The sequence below is a fragment of the Dendrobates tinctorius genome, unplaced genomic scaffold (assembly GCF_039654945.1).
Source record: "Dendrobates tinctorius isolate UK_male_01 unplaced genomic scaffold, ASM3965494v1 ptg000016l, whole genome shotgun sequence".
Taxonomy (NCBI): Eukaryota; Metazoa; Chordata; class Amphibia; order Anura; family Dendrobatidae; genus Dendrobates; species Dendrobates tinctorius.
In genome coordinates this window covers 51,707,479-51,728,464 of record NW_027361684.1, presented here as the reverse complement: position 1 = coordinate 51,728,464, position 20,986 = coordinate 51,707,479, and the positions used below count along the sequence as shown (strand labels likewise).

The following is a 20,986-nucleotide window of genomic DNA, read 5'->3' as shown; positions in this document are numbered from 1 at the left end:
GTACACCTCGTACACGCACGGCTCCTCTCACCTCATACACACACAGCTCCGCTCCGTACACCTCGTACACACATGGCTCCGCTCCGTACACTTCGTACACGTACGGCTCCACTCACCTCATACACACGCGGCTCCGCTCCGTACACCTCGTACACACACACGGCTCCGCACACCTCGTACACACACGGCTGCGCGCCGTACACCTCGTACACACACACGGCTCCGCACACCTCGTACACACGCGGCTCCGCTCCGCACACCTCGTACACACGCGGCTCCGCTACGTACACCTTGTACACACACGCTCCGCTCCGTACACCTCTTACACACACGACTCCGCTCCGTACACCTTGTACACACAGGGCTCCGTACACCTCGTACACACACAGGTCCGCACACCTCGTACACACGCGGGTCCGCTACGTACACCTTGTACACACACGGCTCCGCACACCTCGTACACACACCTCCGCTCCGTACACACACACACGGCTCCGCACACCTCGTACACACGTGGCTCCGCTACATACACCTTGTACACACACACTCCGCTAACCTCGTACACACACGGCTCCGCTCCGCACACCTCGTACACACACGGCTCCGCTCCGTACACCTCGTACACACACGGCTCCGCACACCTCGTACACACAGGGCTCCGCTACGTACACCTCGTACACACACGGCTCCACACACCTCGTACACACACGGCTCCGCTCCGAACACCTCGTACACACACGGCTCCGCACACCTCGTACACACGCGGCTCCGCTGCGTACACCTTGTACACATACGGCTCCGCACACCTCGTACACACACCTCGTACACACGCGGCTCCGCTACGTACACCTCGTACACGCACGGCTCCGCACACCTCGTACACACGCGGCTCCGCTATGTACACCTTGTACACATACGGCTCCGCACACCTCGTACATACACAGGTCCGCACACCTCGTACACACGCGGGTCCGCTATGTACACCTTGTACACACACGGCTCCGCACACCTCGTACACACACGCCTCAGCTCCATACACACACACGGCTCCGCTACATACACCTTGTACACAAACGCTCCGCTCACCTCGTACACACACGGCTCCGCTCCGTACACACACACGGCTCCACACACCTCATACACACGCGGCTCCGCTACAAACACCTTGTACACACACACTCCGCTCACCTCGTACTCACAAGGCTCCGCTCCGCACACCTCATACACACATGGCTCCACTCCGTACACCTCGTACACAAACACGGCTCCGCACACCTCGTACACACGTGGCTCCGCTACGTACACCTTGTACACACACGCTCCGCTACGTACACCTTGTACACACACGGCTCCGCACACCTCATACACACAGGGCTCCGCTACGTACACCTCGTACACACACGGCTCCACACACCTCGTACACACACGGCTCCGCTCCGTACACCTCGTACACACACGGCTCCGCACACCTCGTACACACGCGGTTCCGCTACGTACACCTTGTACACATACGGCTCCGCACACCTCGTACACACACGGCTCTGCACACCTCGTACACACGCGGCTCCGCTACGTACACCTTGTACACATACGGCTCCGCTTCGCACACCTTGTACACACGGCTCTGCACACCTCGTACACACACAGCTGCGCTCCGTACACCTCGTACACATGCTGCTCCGCTCCGTACACCTCGTACACATGCGGCTCCGCTCCGTACACCTCGTACACATGCGGCTCCGCTCCGTACACCTCGTACACATGCGGCTCCGCTCCGTACACCTCGTACACATGCGGCTCCGCTCCGTACACCTCGTACACATGCGGCTCCGCTCCGTACACCTCGTACACATGCGGCTCCGCTCCGTACACCTCGTACACATGCGGCTCCGCTCCGTACACCTCATACACACACGACTGCTACATTCACCCTGTACACCCCTCCTGTATACCCACACATAAACTTACCATCATCCAGCACCATGACACCCAGCACAGACAGCAGAGTCCTGCATTCACGGAGGCTCCTGATCATGTGACCCCTGACTCCTCCCGTCCTGTGACCTCATCACAGGTCCTGTGTGCAGCCATAGTGTCAAACCAATTGCAGCCTGGCAGCCACTCAAAACAAAGCAAGGAGCTGCAGCACAGCCAATGAGCGGCTGCAGCTCCGCGATCAGGCCCCGAAACACTCCGGGCCCCGTCGCAGCTGCAACCCCTGCGACTGCGGTAGTCCTGCCCCTGATTATTACCTTGGTCCCTGTTTTTTTGCCTAGCTTTGTTTGTCTTGCACCTGTTTTATTTTCACCATTTCATTCTCTTTGCATCTGTTTTAAGTCTATGTTATGTGTGTTCACCTGATTTTTTTCTGCTATGTGGGTGGAGTTTAGCAATTTCAGATGTTTCTGTCTGATTCATCAATTGCGACACTTAAAAAAGTCGAAAAATTTTGCGCAACTCCCCGTGGAGTGATTTTCTGCATCTAATTCAAAACTTATAATTTTCTAGTGACATTTTGAAAAAGTTGTTAAAAAAGTCGCAAAAAGATAAGTGACAGTCAATTTTTTAAAAACTTTGAACCAAACTCATAAACAAATGAACCATTTTGATGAAAAAAAATTTAAATATGGAGTGTATATAGTCTTGAGACAACGCTATCTGTTCATGTTTGTCATCCCCTGAGGAAGAAGTAGTCCTTACTTCGAAACGCGTTGGGCATAAATGATTAATCTTTCACCATAATTGGGATTCTGTATTTTGTCGAGCAGCGCATGGAAGTTCACAAATTAGTTCCATAAGAATTGATGCATCAGCGGCCACTTGGTTGACCTTTAGACGTGCAGCAGCTGACTACGAATCTCATGTGCTTGATCTCTCCTACAAATAGGTGAGTGAATTTCTTTTATTCTTTTAATATTACCCCGGATAAGACCCTATTGCGGTTTTTTTGTTCCTGTAGTATATTGCATTAAAACCCTAACCATGACATACAAAGCCATCCACAACCTGTCTTCTCCATACATCTGTGACATGGTCTCCAGGTACCTACCCGCACGCAACCTTTTATCATCTCAAGATCTCCTTCTCTACTCCCCCTTATCTCTTCCTCCCACAATCGCATACAAGACTTCTCCCATGCTTCCCCCATACTCTGGAAATCTCTGCCACAACACATCAGACTCTCACCATCAACAGAAACCTTCAAAAAGAACCTGAAGACCCCCCTGTTCCGACAAGCCTACAGCCTGCAATGATCCTCGGTCTACTGAACCACCGCACGATCTGCTCTACCCTCTCCTACTGTATCCTCACCAATCACTGTAGACTGTGAGCCCTCGCGGGCAGGGTCCCCTCTCCTTCTGTACTTGTGTGTCCCTTGTCTTACACATGTTTATTATACTTGTCTATATTTCCCCTTTTCACATGTAAAGCGCCATGGAATAAATGGCGCTATATAAATGCATAATAATAATAATAATAATAGATATATCTGTCAGTCTCATAGAGAACACAAGAGTACCTGACAGAGAGAGTGCTCCTTGTATGAGAGAGTCAGGGGAGATAGACGACGGCCAAACAATCATTAAGCTGACAATCTTAGGCTACTTTCACACATCAGTTTTTTGCCGTCAGGCAGGATCCGGCTTTTTTTTAGAAAAAACGGATCCGGCATAAATTTTGGAGAACTGTAGAAACGGATCCGTTTTTTTGCTGGATCCGTCTCTGTTCCTGGAGGCTGGCCAATTGGATCTGAGCATGCGCAGACTTAAAAAAACCGGATCCGGTGGCTGGATCCGTCTTTTTCTGGATCCGGCGCATTCCGGCGCCCATAGACTTTCATTGTAGCAAAAAGCTGGAAGCGCCGGATCCGGCGCTTCCGGCTTTTTCGCCGGAGACAAAAAACGTTACAGTAGACGTTTTTTCCAGACGCCGGAATGAGACAAGTTGCCGGATCCGGCAAAAAACGGATGAAACGCAATGCCATCCGGCATGATCCGGCGCTAATGCAAGTCAATGGGGAAAAACCGGATCCGGCATTGCATTTTGCCGGATCCGGTTTTACGCAAAAAACTGATGTGTGAAAGAGGCCTAAGGTGTATGGGGGGCTTTTGGGTACATTTGCACTGCATTTTGCTTGTTCGTTGGGTGATTGACAACTTGTTTAGACCAGCCAATTATTGGGAAACCAGTATTTCAGAAATGCTTGTTTCACATAATCGGTCCATGTAAGTGCTCCCTTCCTGCTCTTAATCAATAAGGGCTCGTTCCCACTTGCAATTAAATCAAACGAATACAATACAATTAAAAATTGGATTGCATTTGTACAATCCTATGCTTGTGTTCTCAGTGGGGTTTCTTTTCATGGTCCGATTGAAGAGTGCGATTCCCGTCAATGCCGGCAGCAGAGGAGATTGAGAAATTAATTTCTCCGTCTCCTTCACAGCTGTGCTGTGATCCTCTCATGCGGGAGGATCGGAGCACAGAGCACTGACACTCTGCTCATGCTCGCAGCATAGCAGGAGCCTAGTGTCATCAACATATCGGATCTGATGCTCTCGCATCGGATGTGATACGCTAGTGGGGCCCCGGCCTTAGATAACATGCAATAAGCTACAGTATGTCCAGTGGTATGTGTTCGAAGCTAAATGTTCTCTTGTAAATCCATCTCTATGCAGATTTAGAGCTCTGTATCAGAAAAGCAAACTTAAGAATGCCAAAAAGATAAAGCAGAAATATTAAATAATTAATAAATTTATTAGTGCAAAATTTAGACATAAAAAACAGCATACAGTAGCAATAAAAGTGGATATTCACTTTCCCATTTGTTCATATGTAAGCAGGTGACAAGATGCAAAAACACAAGGCGGAAGTTACCAGTTTAATTATTTATTTTTTGATATGACGGGAATTTATTACATATTACTACATGAAATATACAATATCAGATATACAATGAGTCCTCCTGTTCTCTTTAGTTAATATAACAGCACAGTGGCTCAGTGGTTAGCATTGCAGCTCTGGAGTTCTGGGTTCAAATTGCACCAAGGACAACATCTGTAAGGAGTTTGTATGTTCTCCCCATGTTTGCGTGGGTTTCCTCTGGTTTCCTCCCACATTCCAAAGACATACCGATAGGGATTTAGATTGTGAGCCCCATCGGGGACAGCAATGATAATGTGTGCAAATTGTAAAGCGCTGTGGAATATGTTGGCACTATATAAAAATAAAGATTATTATTATTATAACTGTCTCTCATGGTGTGAGTCTTTAACTACTGACAAGGCTGATAATCATGATAAATATAGGCTACAGCACTATCTCTTCTTCTAGCACAGGCCCTTCTGGGGGTCTCTGTTTTTAACCCGTAGGGCGCAGGTTTTCCTGACAAAGTCTAACAAGGCTTGCTGGGCCGCCTTTGCTTTAACCGGCCACAACAGTTTGCACTAGGCCAGACCAACATGTGTACTGTATGTCAGTGCTTGAAGTTCACTCAAGATTTCAATTCACCACCGCAGGCATCCACCCACGAGCGGAGGCTCCTCCTAGCGGATGTCTCTCATACTCTGTGGGATGAGGGCTGGAACCCAACTCTTGACTGGCGAACAATGGAGTCCAGTTCTTGATCGGCGCATTTCTGTTTTTCGGACCTTGACTGACATAGTCTGGACTCCAGATCTTGACCATTACAGGTCTTGTTTTCAGCACTTGATCGACATAGTCTAAGTCCTGGAACTCATCTGTGGGCAACTGGATTCTGCTTTCAGGTGCACCACAACTTGCTGCCTCAGGATTTCTGCCACGGCCTGTCACCTCAGCCTCAGAATGTCCCCTGACGCACGTCTTGCCTGTTCCTTTACTTTGCGCCAAAACCACTCCTGTTTTGGCACGTTGGCCTTTTGTATTGGGGAACTGCGTCATCAAGGTCACCTAACCTAGTGTGCCATCCAAACTCTTTCCTTAAACTCTCCCACTTCCGGTTGGTCCTGCTTGGACGTCAGATGGCAGTCTTCTTGCACAAATGCAAGAGTGCTGAAAATTCTTGTTCCTTATGGCACACCTTCTTATACATAATCAGCAATTTTTGGTTGTTATTGATTCATGTGTCACCCAAGATATTATTATTCTAGGCGTAATATGGCATAAACAGAATTTCAGACCTATTTTTATAGGGAAATTCCTTAATTACATTTCACTTTCTACTCAGCCTAGTGGGTACATTGCTTATCATAGCCACCCACATCATGTTACTATGAAGTGAAATATAAGTCAGTCTTAAGATCATTGAGAAACTCGGCTTGTTTCTCTGTTGAAGAAACTCTTAATCCTCAGGCTTTTTATAGCAGTGACTTAGCAAAATGCCCCCTCTCAGCCTGGTGTGAGTAACATGATCCAAAAAATAACGTTCAATGTATTCATCACTTTGCTCAGTTTGACCTTCGCTGGCAGCACCATAGTCTTAGTTTATGAGCAAGTTTCTGCCATAAGAAACTTTCTATCTGTGCTTTTGCAGAATGTTAGCTCTCAGAACATCTTTATCTAATTATTTCATGGGAAAGTCTTGTATTATTTCCTGCAGATTAACATCTTGGATAACAATGCTTTTTGAGTGTAATATGATAGATCTATAGGCCTATATGCTTTGCATAGAAGACACGGCTTATTTACATGTTTATTTTGTGTTTTTTTTTTGCTTTTTGTGATATTTGATCAAGAAGATAAACAGCACCATTTTCATAGACATCATGATGCTATCAGCTGAAAGACTTTACATTTTCAAACTGTATGGAAAACATCCGCACCTATGTTGACTTATGTCAATGATGAACTGAAGGAGGTTGTGTAAAATAAATAGGTTTAGGTTGGAATGAATTGCAATAACCACATTAATGACTCCTCCATGCAAACCTATTGTACTGCTTCCACCTGCTCCATCATTCCATGAACTTTCACAGATAAAAGGATTTGCTCCTGGAAATATTAACCCCTTCACGACCTTTGACGCCACGTAGGCGTCATGAAAAGTCGTGCCAGAACGACCCATGACGCCTATGTAGCGTCATGACTTTAAAGCCCCCCTGCGGGTCGGGTGACCTAGGTCACTGAAAGGTCACCCGACCCGCAGATACAGGGGGCTTTGTTCTTCACCACAGGGGGCGTGGCTTCGCCCCCACGTGGCTACGATCGCTCTGATTGGCTGTTAAAAGTGAAACAGCCAATCAGAGCGATAGTAATATTTCATCAATGAAAATTGATGAAATATTACAATCCAGCCATGGCCGATGCTGCTGTAGCATCGGACATGGCTGGAGACACCGATTCCACCCCCCCCACCGGCGATCGCCCCTCCCGCAACTGAATGACAGCGGCGATCTGCCGCCGCTCTCATCATCTGCCCCCCTCCCATTCCCTCTGCTCCCCGCCAGCTTCCGATAACCCCCTCACCCCATCTCACCTCCCCCGGCACCTTCTAAGTCCCCCTGTCGCTCCCGGTGTCCGGCGGGTCCGGTTCATGGGCGCCGCCATCTTGAAAATGGCGGGCGCATGCGCAGTGCGCCCGCCCGAATCTGCCGGCTGCAGATTCCATTCTTTCATTTTGATCACTCTCACAGTGATCAAAATGAAAGAAAAAGTAAATAAACCCCCCGACTATCACCCCCATAGGTAGGCACAACTAATAAAGTAAAGAAAATATTTTTATTTTTATTTTTCCATTAGGGTTAGGGTTGAAAAGAGGGTTAGGGTTAGGGTTGAAAAGAGGGTTAGGGTTAGGGTTGGAAAGAGGGTTAGGGTTGGAAAGAGGGTTAGGGGGTTAGGGTTGGAAAGAGGGTTAGGGTTGGAAAGAGGGTTAGGGTTAGGGTTGGAAAGAGGGTTAGGGTTAGGGTTGGAAAGAGGGTTAGGGTTAGGATTGGAAAGAGGGTTAGGGTTGGAAAGAGGGTTAGGGTTGGAAAGAGGGTTAGGGTTGAATTAGGGTTAGGGTTGGAATTAGGGTTAGGGTTGGAATTAGGGTTAGGGTTGGAATTAGGATTAGAATTAGGGTTAGGGTTGGAATTAGGGTTAGCGTTGGAATTAGGGTTAGGCTTGTGGTTAGGGATGTGTTAGGGTTAGGGCTGTGGTTATGGGTGTGTTGGGGTTAGGGTTGGAGTTAGAATTGAGGGGTTTCCACTGTTTAGGCACATCAGGGGGTCTCCAAACGCGACATGGTGCAACCATTGATTCCAGCCAATTTTGCGTTCAAAAAGTCAAACGGTGCACCCTCCCTTCCAAGCCCTGACATGTGCTCAAACAGTGGTTTACCGCAACATATGGGGTATCAGCGTACTCAGGAAAAATTGCACAACAACTTTTGGGGACTAATTTCCCGTGTTACCCTTGGGAAAATAAAAAATTGGGGGCTAAAAAATTATTTTTGTGGAAAAAAATGATTTTTTCATTTTCACGTCTCTGCATTATAAACTTCTGTGAAGCACTTGGGGGTTCAAAGTGCTCACAACACATCTTACATACGTTCCTTGGAAGGTCTAGTTTCCAAAATGGGGTCACTTGTGGGGGGTTTCCACTGTTTAGGCACATCAGGGGCTCTGCAAACGTAATTACGACCGCAGACTATTCCATCAAAGTCTGCATTTCAAAACGTCACTACTTCCATTCCGAGCCCTGACGTGTGCCCAAACAATGGTTCCCCCCCACATATGGGGTACCAGCGTACTCAGGACAAACTGGACAACAACTTTTGGGGTCCAATTTCTCCTGTTACCCTTGTGAAAATAAAAAATTGAGAGCTAAAAAATCATTTTTTGAGGAAAAAAAAATTATTTTTTATTTTCATGGCTCTGCGTTATAATCTTCTGTGAAGCACTTGGGGGTTCGGTGTGCTCACTACACATCTAGGCAACTTCCTTATGGGGTATAGTTTCCAAAATGGGGTCACTTGTGGGGGGTTTCAACAGTTTAGGTACATCAAGGGCTCTGCAAATGTAACATGACGCCCGCAGACCATGCCATCAAAGTCAGCATTTCAAAATGTCACTACTTCCCTTCCGAGCCCTGACATGTACCCATACAGTGGTTTTCCCTCCACATATGGGGTATCAGCGTACTCAGGACAAACTGTACAACAACTTTCGGGGTCCAATTTCTCCTGTTACCCTTGTGAAAATAAAAAATTGAGAGCTAAAAAATCATTTTTTGAGGAAAAAAAAATTATTTTTTATTTTCATGGCTCTGCGTTATAATCTTCTGTGAAGCACTTGGGGGTTCAGTGTGCTCACCACACATTTAGGCAACTTCCTTATGTGGTCTAGTTTCCAAAATGGGGTCACTTGTGGGGGGTTTCCACAGTTTAGGTACATCAAGGGCTCTGCAAATGTAACATGATGCCCGCAGACCATGCCATCAAAGTCAGCATTTCAAAATGTCACTACTTCCCTTCCGAGCCCTGACGTGTGCCCAAACAGTGGTTCCCCCCCACATATGGGGTACCAGCGTACTCAGGACAAACTGTACAACAACTTTTGGGGTCCAATTCATCCTGTTACTGTTGTGAAAAAAAATTGCGGGCTAAAAATCTTTTTTTTTTGAGGAAAAAAAATGATTTTTTATTTTCACGGCTCTGCGTTATAAACTTCTGTGAAGCACATGGGGGTTCAAGGTGCTCACCACACATCTAGATAAGTTCCTTGGGGGGTCTAGTTTCCAAAATGAGGTCACATGCCGGGGGTTTCTACTGTTTAGGCACACAGGGGCTCTGCAAATGTAACATGACACCCTCAGACCATGCCATCAAAGTCAGCATTTCAAAATGTCACTACCTCCCTGCTGAGCCCCGACGTGTGCCGAAACAGTTGTCCCCCCCACATATGGGGTACCAGTGTACTCAGGACTAACTGTACAACAACTTTTGGGGTCCAATTTATCCTGGTACCCCTGTGAAAATAAAAAATTGCGGACTAAAAATATTGTTTTAAGAAAAAAAAATATATTTTTTATTTTCACGGCTCTGCTTATAAACTTCTGTGAAGCACCTGGGGGTTCAAAGTGCTCACTATGCATCTAGATAAGTTCCTTAGGGGGTCTAGTTTCCATACTGGGGTCATTTGTGGGGGAGCTCCAAAGTTTAGGCACACAGGGGCTCTCCAAACACGACATGGTGTCCGCTAACGATTGGAGCTAATTTTCATTTCAAAAAGTCAAATGGCACTCCTTCCCTTCTGAGCCCTGCCGTGCGCCCAAACAGTGGTTCCCCCCCACATATTGGGTACCAGCGTACTCAGGACAAACTGGACAACAACTTTTGTGGTCCAATTTCACCTGTTACCCTTGTGAAAATAAAAAATAGCGTGCTAAAAAAACTTTTTTGAGGAAAAAAAATGATTTTTTATTTTCACTGCTCTACGTTATAAACTTTTGTGAAGCACTTGGGGGTTCAAAGTGCTCCCTACACATCTAGATAAGTTCCTTAAGGGGTCTAGTTTCCAAAATGGTGTCACTTGTGGGGGAGCTCCAATGTTTAGGTACACAGGGGCTCTCCAAACGCGACATGGTGTCCGATAACGATTGGAGCGAATTTTCCATTCAAAAAGTCAAATAGCGCTCCTTCACTTACGGACCCTGCCGTGCGCCCAAAGAGTGGTTTATGACCACATATAAGGTATCTGTGCACTCAGGAGAAATTGCCCAACACATTTTAGGATCCATTTTATCCTGTTGCCCATGTGAAAATGAAAAAACTGAGACCAAAAGAAAATTTTTGTGAAAAAAAAGTACTTTTTTTTTTTACCGATCAATTTGTGAAGCACCTGGGGGGTTCAAAGTGATCACTATGCATGTAGATAAGTTCCTTGGGGGGTCTAGTTTCCAAAATGGGGTCACTTGTGGGGAAGCTCCAGTGCTTAGGCGCACAGCGACTCTCCAAACGCAACATGAAAAGCGCTAAATATTCCAGCATATTTTCCATTCAAAAAGTCAAATGTGCTCCTTCCCTTCCGAGCCCTGCCGTGCGCCCAAACAGTGGTTTATGACCACATATGAGGTATCAGTGTACTCAGGAGAAATTGCCCAACAAATTTTAGGATCCATTTTATCCTGTAGCCCATGTGAAAATGAAAAAAATTAATGATAAAAGAAAATTTGTGGTGCAAAAAATAAAATGTCCATTTTTTCCTTCCACGTTGCTTTAGTTCCTGTGAAGCACCTGAAGGGTTAATAATCTCCTAGAATGTAGTTTTGAGTAGCTTGAGGGGTGCAGTTTTTAGAATGGTGTCACTTTTGGGTATTTTCTGCCATATAGACCCCTCAAAGTGACTTCAAATGTGAGGTGGTCCCTAAAAAAAATGGTTTTGTAAATATTGTTGTAAAAATGAGAAATCGCTGGTCAGCTTTTAACCCTTATAACTTCCTAACTAAAAAAAAAATTGTTTCCAAAATTGTGCTGATGTAAAGTAGACATGTGGGAAATGTTATTTAGTAACTATTTTGTGTCACATCACTCTCTGGTTTAACAGAATAAAAATTCAAAATTTGAAAATTGCGAAATTTTCAAAATTTTCGCCAAATTTCTGTTTTTTTCACAAATAAAAGCAAAAATTATCGACCTAAGTTTACCACTAACATGAAGCCCAATATGTCACGAAAAAACAATCTCAGAATCGCTAAGATGCGTTGAAGTGTTCCAGAGTTATTACCTCATAAAGGGACACTGGTCAGAATTGCAAAAAATGGCCAGGTCATTAAGGTCAAAATAGGCTGGGTCATGAAGGGGTTAAAACTCAAAGCCTCTGATTTGGGAGCAATTGTTTTATTATTTTTAAAAAGTCCAAATTTATGTGCTTATTAATCATTGGGGCATCAGACTTTGGAAACTAAAGACATACACTATATGGATAAAAGTATTGGGACTCACTAAATGCAGGTTTTTATTCGGTCGCACAAGTGTATAAAGTCCAGCCCTTAGCCAAGCAGTTGGCCTTTACACACTTATTAGGATGTTACCTTTGTGTCAGTTTGTGACATTTCTTCCCTCCTAAATTTTCCATAATAATTGTAATTGGTATTATTGAAAAGTGCAACCACAGGAACTCAACCATGAAGTGTGGCCCAAGTAAAGTTACAGAGCCGAAAAGCTGAATGTTGAGGCACACAGAGGCCAATTCATCAAACTTTTATGGCCAGAATTCTAGTGAAAAAACTGTTTGAAATGTTGAAAAAATTTTGTGCAACTCGCAAAAATTTTGCAGCTTCAAATGTTTTCACTTCAGTCGTGGCCAACTTCACCATTGTCTTAAATAGTGGCTAAATTGTGTCCCATAAATTCAAAAGGGGCATAAATGACCTAAAAAATGTACTCATTTTTATGCAGATTTTCCAACTACAAGCTGTATAACCTTGACTGCTATTTGGATGAAGCAGATCAGGTGATGTGTTTTTGTGTAATGAGGAAAGTGCTGCCTTGAACATCATCACCCTTTACCAAGGTGTGCAGAATTATTAGGTAACTTGCTTCCTTCAGACAAAATGAGCCCAAAAAGAGATTTAAATTACTATGAAAAGTCAAAAATTGTTACAAGTCTTACAGAGGGATGCAGAACTATTGAAACTGCTACGATATTGAGGAGTGATCACAGAACCAATAAAAATTTTGTTGCAAATAGCCAAAAGGCCACTTCCCTGAAGTACCAAGAAGTACAAGGTGTTCAGTGATCAGAGACATGGCCGAGGTTCGGAAGGCTGAAACCCAACCACCAGTGAACCAGACACCGAAGCAGAAATGTCAAGATTGGAACAAGAAAACCAAGCAGTGGAGGCTTTGATGAAAGCGATGGAGCATTGTCATGCATAAAAATGAACGTTTTCTAAGATGCATACTTTCTCTTTTTCCTGCAAAAAAATTAGCGTCTTGCAGTAGGTTTTGGAGTTTGATTTAATGTTTAACTCAAAAAGGTACAACTAGCTCATCTTTAATACCAGCTCATAGCAGTATCCCACCTTCAACTTGCTGGCTTCTGAATAGAAGTGGAGGTCTGTACTTATTACTGATCCATCTATGGGCCCATCAATCTGCTCTGCAAAGAGTTACTCTCATCAATCCAGGTTCTTGGCCCAGTCTTTTTGTTTGAAATTATTTATTTCTTGTTCATTGGTGATTATATAGGGGAGAGATTTTTCAGCTTTCCATACCCTCAATATACTTTTTCATTACTGCATTATGTAGTTATGTCACCATATCTGTATCATATATTCATGCAATATCTTTCTGTGCATTGACTTATATATTTATTTTTTGCCCATATATTTATATATAACATCTTTCTAGTTGTTTTACCGTGCTCGGCACAAACACGCACAGAGTATGTGCTAGTCAGTCTCCAACCGGTGATGCACCGTATGTGCTTGTTGCTATGTTGGCGGATGTGTTGATGTTGTGAGTCCTTTTTGTAGCTATGGCATGGGCATGTGTGTCAGTCTGGTGGAGTTGGAGGATTGCATCAGATGTGCACCGAGTTATCCTGCACGCTGTTGTAATCATTCACTGATACCACATTTTAAATTAGCCATACGACTCTGACACAACCAACAATTACAGTTGGTGCAAGTTGATACGCAGGATGCAGTCCAGCGGCCAAATAAGTAATTTCTGGCAGCTGGACAGGAGCCCTGTGAAGTGCCTTCTACCTTATGGCAGATTCAGCTTGTCTTGTGAAGAGAGTCTGGTGCTGTGGCGTGATGAACGTGTAAGGTATCGCCATACCAGATAATCAAAAGAAGAGTCATGGATGTTGGGAGGTGGTTCCCATGGCTCTCGGCCAGTGATTACTGATTTCACCCCTGGACTGGGTCCTTCAAACCGTTTTATACCGATTCAAGCTGCCATACTGTATTTATTAGATTGCTAGTCATTAGATTATACAGTATAAGTTTACAAACCTAAAGGAATGTGAGTTCTTTTTCTGGGGGGAAGGGGGGGTGCGGAGGGGGGTTTTAGGGTCGAGAAGAACATATTTTGGTGCATTAGTATGACCTTGTGGTCATGCATGTTTGCTTACAACCTCACCTATATAATTTTTAGCTACTTGTCTCACATATTCTAACTTATTTTATTGTATTCATGTATTTTTGTGATACAATTTTTCTTAAATAAAATTTTTTATTACATACATTGTTTTTTCTTTCTCTTGTTTGCGCTGCTGACTTATAGGACTGCACAATGCCAATAGGCTGTTTTATAGGCTGTAAATGGTCCAAATCCACTTGCTATATCCAGGGCCACCATTACTAATGGAGAGCTTACAGTAGCAAACCCAAACTGCAATACAGAGCAGGATTATGGCAAAGGTGGCAGTCCAAAACTGTCCTGTTGGATCTCAAGGTTATTACTCCACTCAGCAGACTCAGCTAAAGCTGCTACTAGCTCAAAATAGTCTTGCTTTGTGACGGTGCCCAATGCAATTATGCAAAGGGTGAAAAAATATTTAAAAAAATCAAGGACAACGAGTGCCCAAATGACTGTTTCACAAGGGAGAACAACTTTTGGGTATGAATGCACAGCTTCTTTTTCAGGTGGCTACACTCTATAACCTGCCTGAAAAAGTACTAAAGACAGGTAAAAAAAGAATAAATATATATATTGCTATGTAAAAATGATGTGATGTGCACATGTTCTGTCTTCGCTACTTCTTTTAGCCATCACACGTTTCCAAAGATGTCAAGTGGTTAAAAGAAGTGACTGTTCCATTCTTCAGGCCACCTGAAGCCACTCATTTTATACAAACAAGTGGAAAAAAAGACACAAAGGTAAATCCACAGAAAAAACAACCAAGATGACACCAAAGAAGATGATTGGGGAAGAAATATGTTGGCGCTTTACAGAATTGTGTTTTTGTAGCAAAACTTGGTGGATCTGCCAACATCTAAAAGATGTCATGTGCACATACACTTATATAGATGTTCCCGTGACTGAAGAATGTTAGGGTTCTGACTTCGGCGCGCTCCTCCCGGCGCGTCCTCGGGTCCCGGCGCGTCCCCCGCGACCGGTATGACGCGGTCGGCACCGCCCCCAACATGGCGGCGCCCACCGGCTATTTAGGATTTGGGCTTTGTCAGGTAAGGTGCCTGACTGTCAACTTCGGTGACGCTGTCTCCTGCAGCGTTCACTCTGACTCTGGCCCCCTTGTGTCTGCGCCTCCAGCGCTCTCTCTTTGTCAGCCTCTATCCTCTCTGCCCTGGTTGCTCTACTGTGTGTGTCCCTCTGTCCGCTTGCCTCCTGCCGTGTCTCCCTATCCTGCCTCATCCATTGTTTCCTCTCTGTTACAGCTTCGCATCTGAGCCACCCTCTGAGCCCGCCTCGCTGTCCCTCCTCCACAGGTTCAAGCTCCATCGCTGTCCGGCATATCTGTGTATCCTCTCCTAGCTAACCTAGCCGCCCCTTTGGTTCCGGCCGTCACGGTTCTACCCTCCGTGGGCCTGCCCCTAACACTCCCTGTATAGGGGGTGGTCATCACCTGGGCTGCTCGCCCTTGGGGGCTCTGGAGCCGTGACCCAGAGGGTCCACTTCCGGGTTGTTCTCTAGCTTCCCCGTAACAGCAACCGTAACAAAGAATTGGAGAGGGAAACAAACATACATCTAGGTGTTTCCTATAGATAAACTAACATTTATTAAGGGCAACCTGGGAAGAGCAGCCTTATATCAATATGGCAATGGTGAGAGTTGTATGCAAAGAACAGCACAACCTATAGTGGTGAGCATATGAATAAATTGGTTAATATTCCTACCATGTAAAACACAATACCTTAAAGGAGAGCTGCTATTATTTTTTTCTTTTTCCAAAACAATACACTTACAGGCTCATTGACTATATACCCAAGAGAGCACCTACAACTTAATATAAGCCTATATACCCAAGAGAGCATCACTTTACAATCTGCTGTAAGCCTATAATGCTTGTGTTTCTGATTCAAAGGCAGACTTTTGGTTGTTATGACAGATTCCATGTGAATATTCTTGAATTCCTAGTATTATTCCCAACTGTTTCTTAAGATTCGTTTATATGGCCTGACCAATTGACGATCATTTGAATGCCTATTTACACAGGCAGACCGCAATACAGGATGGGCAACTGCATGCTAGATCGCTCAGTGCACATAGGTTGCCATAGTTCTTGGCAGTGCAATTCCTGTTTGCACAGAATGATGCATCTCTTATGCTGCTCATTTTGCTCCTTCATTAGGTGATCGGCAGCCTTTTTACATGGCAAGATGATTGTGAAATGAGCATTTTTAAGATTGTTCGTTCATGATTGTAGTGGAAATAATCCTTTACTTTGATTTGTGCCCTACACAAGTAAGGCTGCTTTCCCTATCTGAAACTGAGATATCTACGGACTAATTTTTTTCCTAAAACCTATTTATGTTTTTAGATTTTAACAACATGCAATCCCCGATATAAAACATTATAATGTGAGGATGCTTACCAACAGTATTGACCATAAAATCATAGCTGCAGTACACAGGAATGGCACATATTCAAAAATCAGACTTCAATCAAATTGGAGAATATGTTGCTGGAGCTAAAATTGCCTATAGTTCCCTTTCACAAGAATGGTGAAAGGTTCAGTTTCATGCAAGTACCTGGATGAAAGAAAGCTACAGGTGCTTCTCACAAAATTAGAATATAATCAAAAAGGTAATATATTTCAGTCCAATGCAAAAAGTGAAATTCATATATTATATAGGGTCGTTACAAAAAAGAGTGATCTATTTCAAGTGTTTATTTCTGTTAATGTTGATGATTATGGCTTACAGCCAATGAAAACCCAATAGTCAATATCTCAGTAAATTAGAATAATTAACAAAAAACATCTGCAAAGGATTCCTAAGTGTTTAAAAAGGTCCCTTAGTTTGTCCCTTATTCTTCCCCATGATTGTGGATCCAACTGAAACAGACTAAGGGACCTTTTTAAACACTTAGGAAGCCTTTGCAGGTGTTTTTGTTAATTATTCTAATTTACTGAGATAATGACTTTTGGGTTTTCATTGGCTGTAAGCCATAATCATCAACATTAACAGAAATAAACACTTGAAATAGATCACTCTGAGTGTAATGACTCTATATAATATATGAGTTTCACTTTTTGTATTGAAGAACTGAAATAAATTAACTTTTTGATGATATTCTAATTTTGCGAGAAGCACCTGTGTCTACAAGCCCCAAGGCCGTGAATGCTCCAAAACGTGCCTCATGCAAAGGTATGGGGATATAATTTCTTGAGTCTGACTTATTGTTTGTTCTTTAATTGGAGTGACTGTAGATCTCATCAAAGAGATGGGTTTTTTACTTATCTACAGTAATCCATTGTTATCATTCTATAAGTGAGTATTCTTTCTAGTAATACTTTATACACAGTATTAATGTTTAGGTTTCATTCCATTGATTTTAGCCAATCTCTCGATCTCAGTGGTTTGTCTGATTCTTTAATGTTCCCAGGGTCCTCCAAAAATAAACTAATAACAGAATGTTTCAATCCAGAGACCAGAAGTGATCAGTTGTAACCTGTGTCATGCCGGTGACTCGCACAGTTTGCAAGCGCTGTCCTACTCACTGCGTGCACCGCTCTGCTGCCTCCTCCCAGTGTAAGACCATCTCGCTGAGCTGCCTTATGCCCTCTGCTACATCCTCCCATTGCTGGATAATCTCCACCCGGCTATAGGGAGGAGCGGCAAGATTGCAGAGTTTTGCTTCCCTGGCCTAGCCCCTGCCAGCTGTGGATAAATTAGGCAGCTCCTACCTCCACACCTCGCCTGACCTTAGGTCATAGCTGCAGTTCATCGGTAGTTTCCTTCCAAGGTGCTTTATTGTTCTATCTCTTTTGTTATCAAGTCGGCTTTTTTCATTTAGTCTGATCTCTCTGCTCCTGACCCAGCTTCGTATTTTGAACCTGTGCTGCCCACCCCAACCTCAGACTGTCTGACCACATGTGTTTTTGCCCTCTATGCTTTGTATCTGTACCTCTGACTCGCTTATCAGCTTCTGCAAGTCCAGGAACTGCCCTGGAGTGGTACCTGGTCACTACCCTAATGGCCCAAACCTACAGTAACTTTGCCATCAGAGACTCTAGTGAAGACCAGTTAGTCACTTAGTTAAGCCCCTCCAGGGCAAGCCCGGCAACTGGCACATTGTAAGTGATTCATTTTCCTGCAGTGCCTCCACAGGGGAAATTACGCATTACACCTAAAATCAAAGGGTATTTTATTCAAAAGTCAGACTTGCTGTGTCCTCCAGGGAGAGACAGATATGCACTTTACAGCTGATCTCTACTCTGGCTTGGAAATTACTTATTTTGTGCTCTGTAATGTGAATGACGGTAGATTACATGCTTAGCGGAATGATGCCCATCTAATAAATACAATTTTCCTTAAGGGTATGTAAAAATGTACTTTCATGAGGCAGTTTTGATAGAAATGATCACATTCTGCACTAGTCTTTTGTATGGTTGTAACAATTTCTAGAGTTTAGCAGCATAATTGACTTTTTTAATGTTATACTAGGTTCAGGAGGCAAAAATGTGTATTTTAGAGATACTTTTTCTTTGAGCATGGATCATGGCTACATAAGGTAAAGTACAGCTATCATCTTGGGTTTTTTTTAGTGAGGACCACGCATTATCTTTGTATGTCTGGTGGGAACCAAGTAGAAAAAGTTTGAGACGTCCTAGGTTAAATAAAAGATCAGATGACGTAAAGTAAAATGGCCCTTTAGCAAACGTCAACTTTTAATAAATGCTATTGTTCAAGGTACAAAATACCATAATATTAGTCTGTACAACAACGAGGTCCATCTCTACCTTTTCATAGTACAGCTGTAGGTGTTGCATGGATCCCTTTTTTTTTTTTTATCAGTGAGCTGTATGGGAGCCATAAAAGTAAAACTTGGTTATAAATTATATTAAAGCTTGACTGAGATGAATCAATTCCAGCTGCTTATTTAAAACCTGCAATGGAGCCTGACAAACCAGTATTTCTGTCTGAAAATGATGGTTGTGTTGCACAATATGCTTGCATCCAGTCATGTGTACTTGGCTCTGACCATCATCTCTCGTGGTTGGATCTCTTGGACCTGTCTCCAGGAAAAGCTACTGCTTGTGATAATACTGAATAGAAAAGTAGACCTAATACAATGGCTAAAGTTGTTTCCATTTCAGCTGAAGCAGTGTACATTTATAACAGGAAAAATGGAAATTAATCAGAGACGTTGGCAAGGAACCACAACAGAAAGTACTTTGAACTGGAGTCTGCATTTTGGGATGGATTGATTTTTAAGTTCCATCTTAATAACCTCAGGTATTCCATGAGATGCCCTGAGATGTCCTAACAATGCTTAGCTAGTGACTTCAGTACTGTACAAACCCTCCTGCCCCCAAACGAAAAAGTGGACAGATGTGTCGGAAAACTTAACCCTCCGGTTTTAACATCGCCAACCAACACACTAGTAAAGCATTGATTAGAGTGGCTGTCCCTTCTTTTTATCACTGCTGCAGCCTGTGATTGGCTGCAGTATTCATGGAAATCAAGGAAGCAAGGAAATCTGCATGAGAACCTGGAAGCAATATGGAAAAGCAGTGAACGAGCAGGAGGTGAATGCATTCAATCCCTTTATTTTTAAACCATGATGTGCCTGTTTTTAAAAGTAAAAATGGATGGAAAAACCCTCTAAGGTAAATACATTATATCTATTAGGGTATGTACCCACAGGGTGAATACGTGGTAGATTTTCCTTTGCAAATTTGCATATGGAAAATCTGCTGCATATTACAGAAGATTTGAAATCTCATTCATACACTACAGAGAAAATCTGCAGCTAAATTGACCATTGTTAAAGAAGCACTCCGGTCAAAGTTTTTCTCCTCTTAATACATTGCAATCCTCATATTATTTAGCACTGTGTACTCGTTCATTTTTTCTTTCTACCCAGCTAATTCTTCTCTTTTCTCTGCTCTGTGTAGAAATAGGAAGTCTCTTGACCCTTCATTTATCATTCCCTCTTCCACACCTGACCCAGCTGCTTCCTTCTCCCCCCGCCAGTGACTTTTGCAGTGACTCATGAGTCAAGCAGGGAAAATTGACCTCCTGTTTCTACACAGAGCTTAGAAGGATTCGTCATCGACCTTATGAAAAAGAGAAGAATTAGCTAGGTAGAAAGGCAAATAGTAAGTTCACAGTGCTGTATAATATGATTACTGCAATATATTAAGAGGATATAAATATTGATGGGAGAGCTTCTTTAAGGATATGAAATCCAAAGCATGTCAGACTTGGGTATACTAATAGATCACAGAGTGCACATGAGTCAACAGTATGATGCAGCAACAAAAAAGGCAAACACAGTTCTTGGATGTATTAAAGAGAGGCATAGAGACTAGATTACGTGAAGTAATTATCCCGCTCTACTCCTCATTAGTCAGGTCTCATCTGGAATACCGTGTCCAGTTTTGGACTTCACATTTTAAAAAAGATATTGAAAAACTGGAGCAAGTTCAGAGAAGAGCTACCAGGATGGTGAGAGGATTGCAAACTATGTCCTACAAGGAACGGTTAAAGGATCTGGGAATGTTTAGTGTGCAAAAAAGAAGGCTAAGAGGCGACTTTATAGCTGTCTGCAACAAATATCTGAATGGATGTCAATGTAGAGGGTTCATCTTTATTCTCATTTTCACATGGAAACACGAGAAGTAATGGAATGAAACTTAAAGGGAGAAGGTACAGATTAGATATTAGAAAAAAACTTTTTAACAGTGAGGGTGATCAATGAGTAGAACAGGCTGCCTCGAGAGGTGGTGAGTTCTCCTTCAAGGGCCATTTTCAGGAGGCTAGGCAGACATCTGTCTGAGATGATTTAGTGAATCCTGCATTGACCAGGGGGTTGGACACGATGACCCTGGAGGTCCCTTCCAACTTTAACATTCTGTGATTCTTTGAGTTTATGCTGCAGATATCAACA

The 20,986-nt window shown here is 43.6% G+C and overlaps 1 protein-coding gene across 3 annotated transcripts in view; it reads right to left on the bottom strand.

The window, feature by feature from the left end:
• The window catches only part of SMPX (small muscle protein X-linked), a 156,356-nt gene that overhangs the window by 120,468 nt on the left and 14,902 nt on the right, over positions 1-20,986 (bottom strand). The window contains exon 1 of one of the 3 annotated variants that reach the window (XM_073565845.1): positions 1,969-2,053. The exons of the other annotated variants lie outside the window; for them this stretch is intronic. The gene's annotated coding sequence lies outside the window, so the exon portion shown is untranslated. Of the gene's footprint in view, positions 1-1,968; positions 2,054-20,986 lie in introns of those variants that run through there. 3 annotated transcript variants of the gene reach the window in all.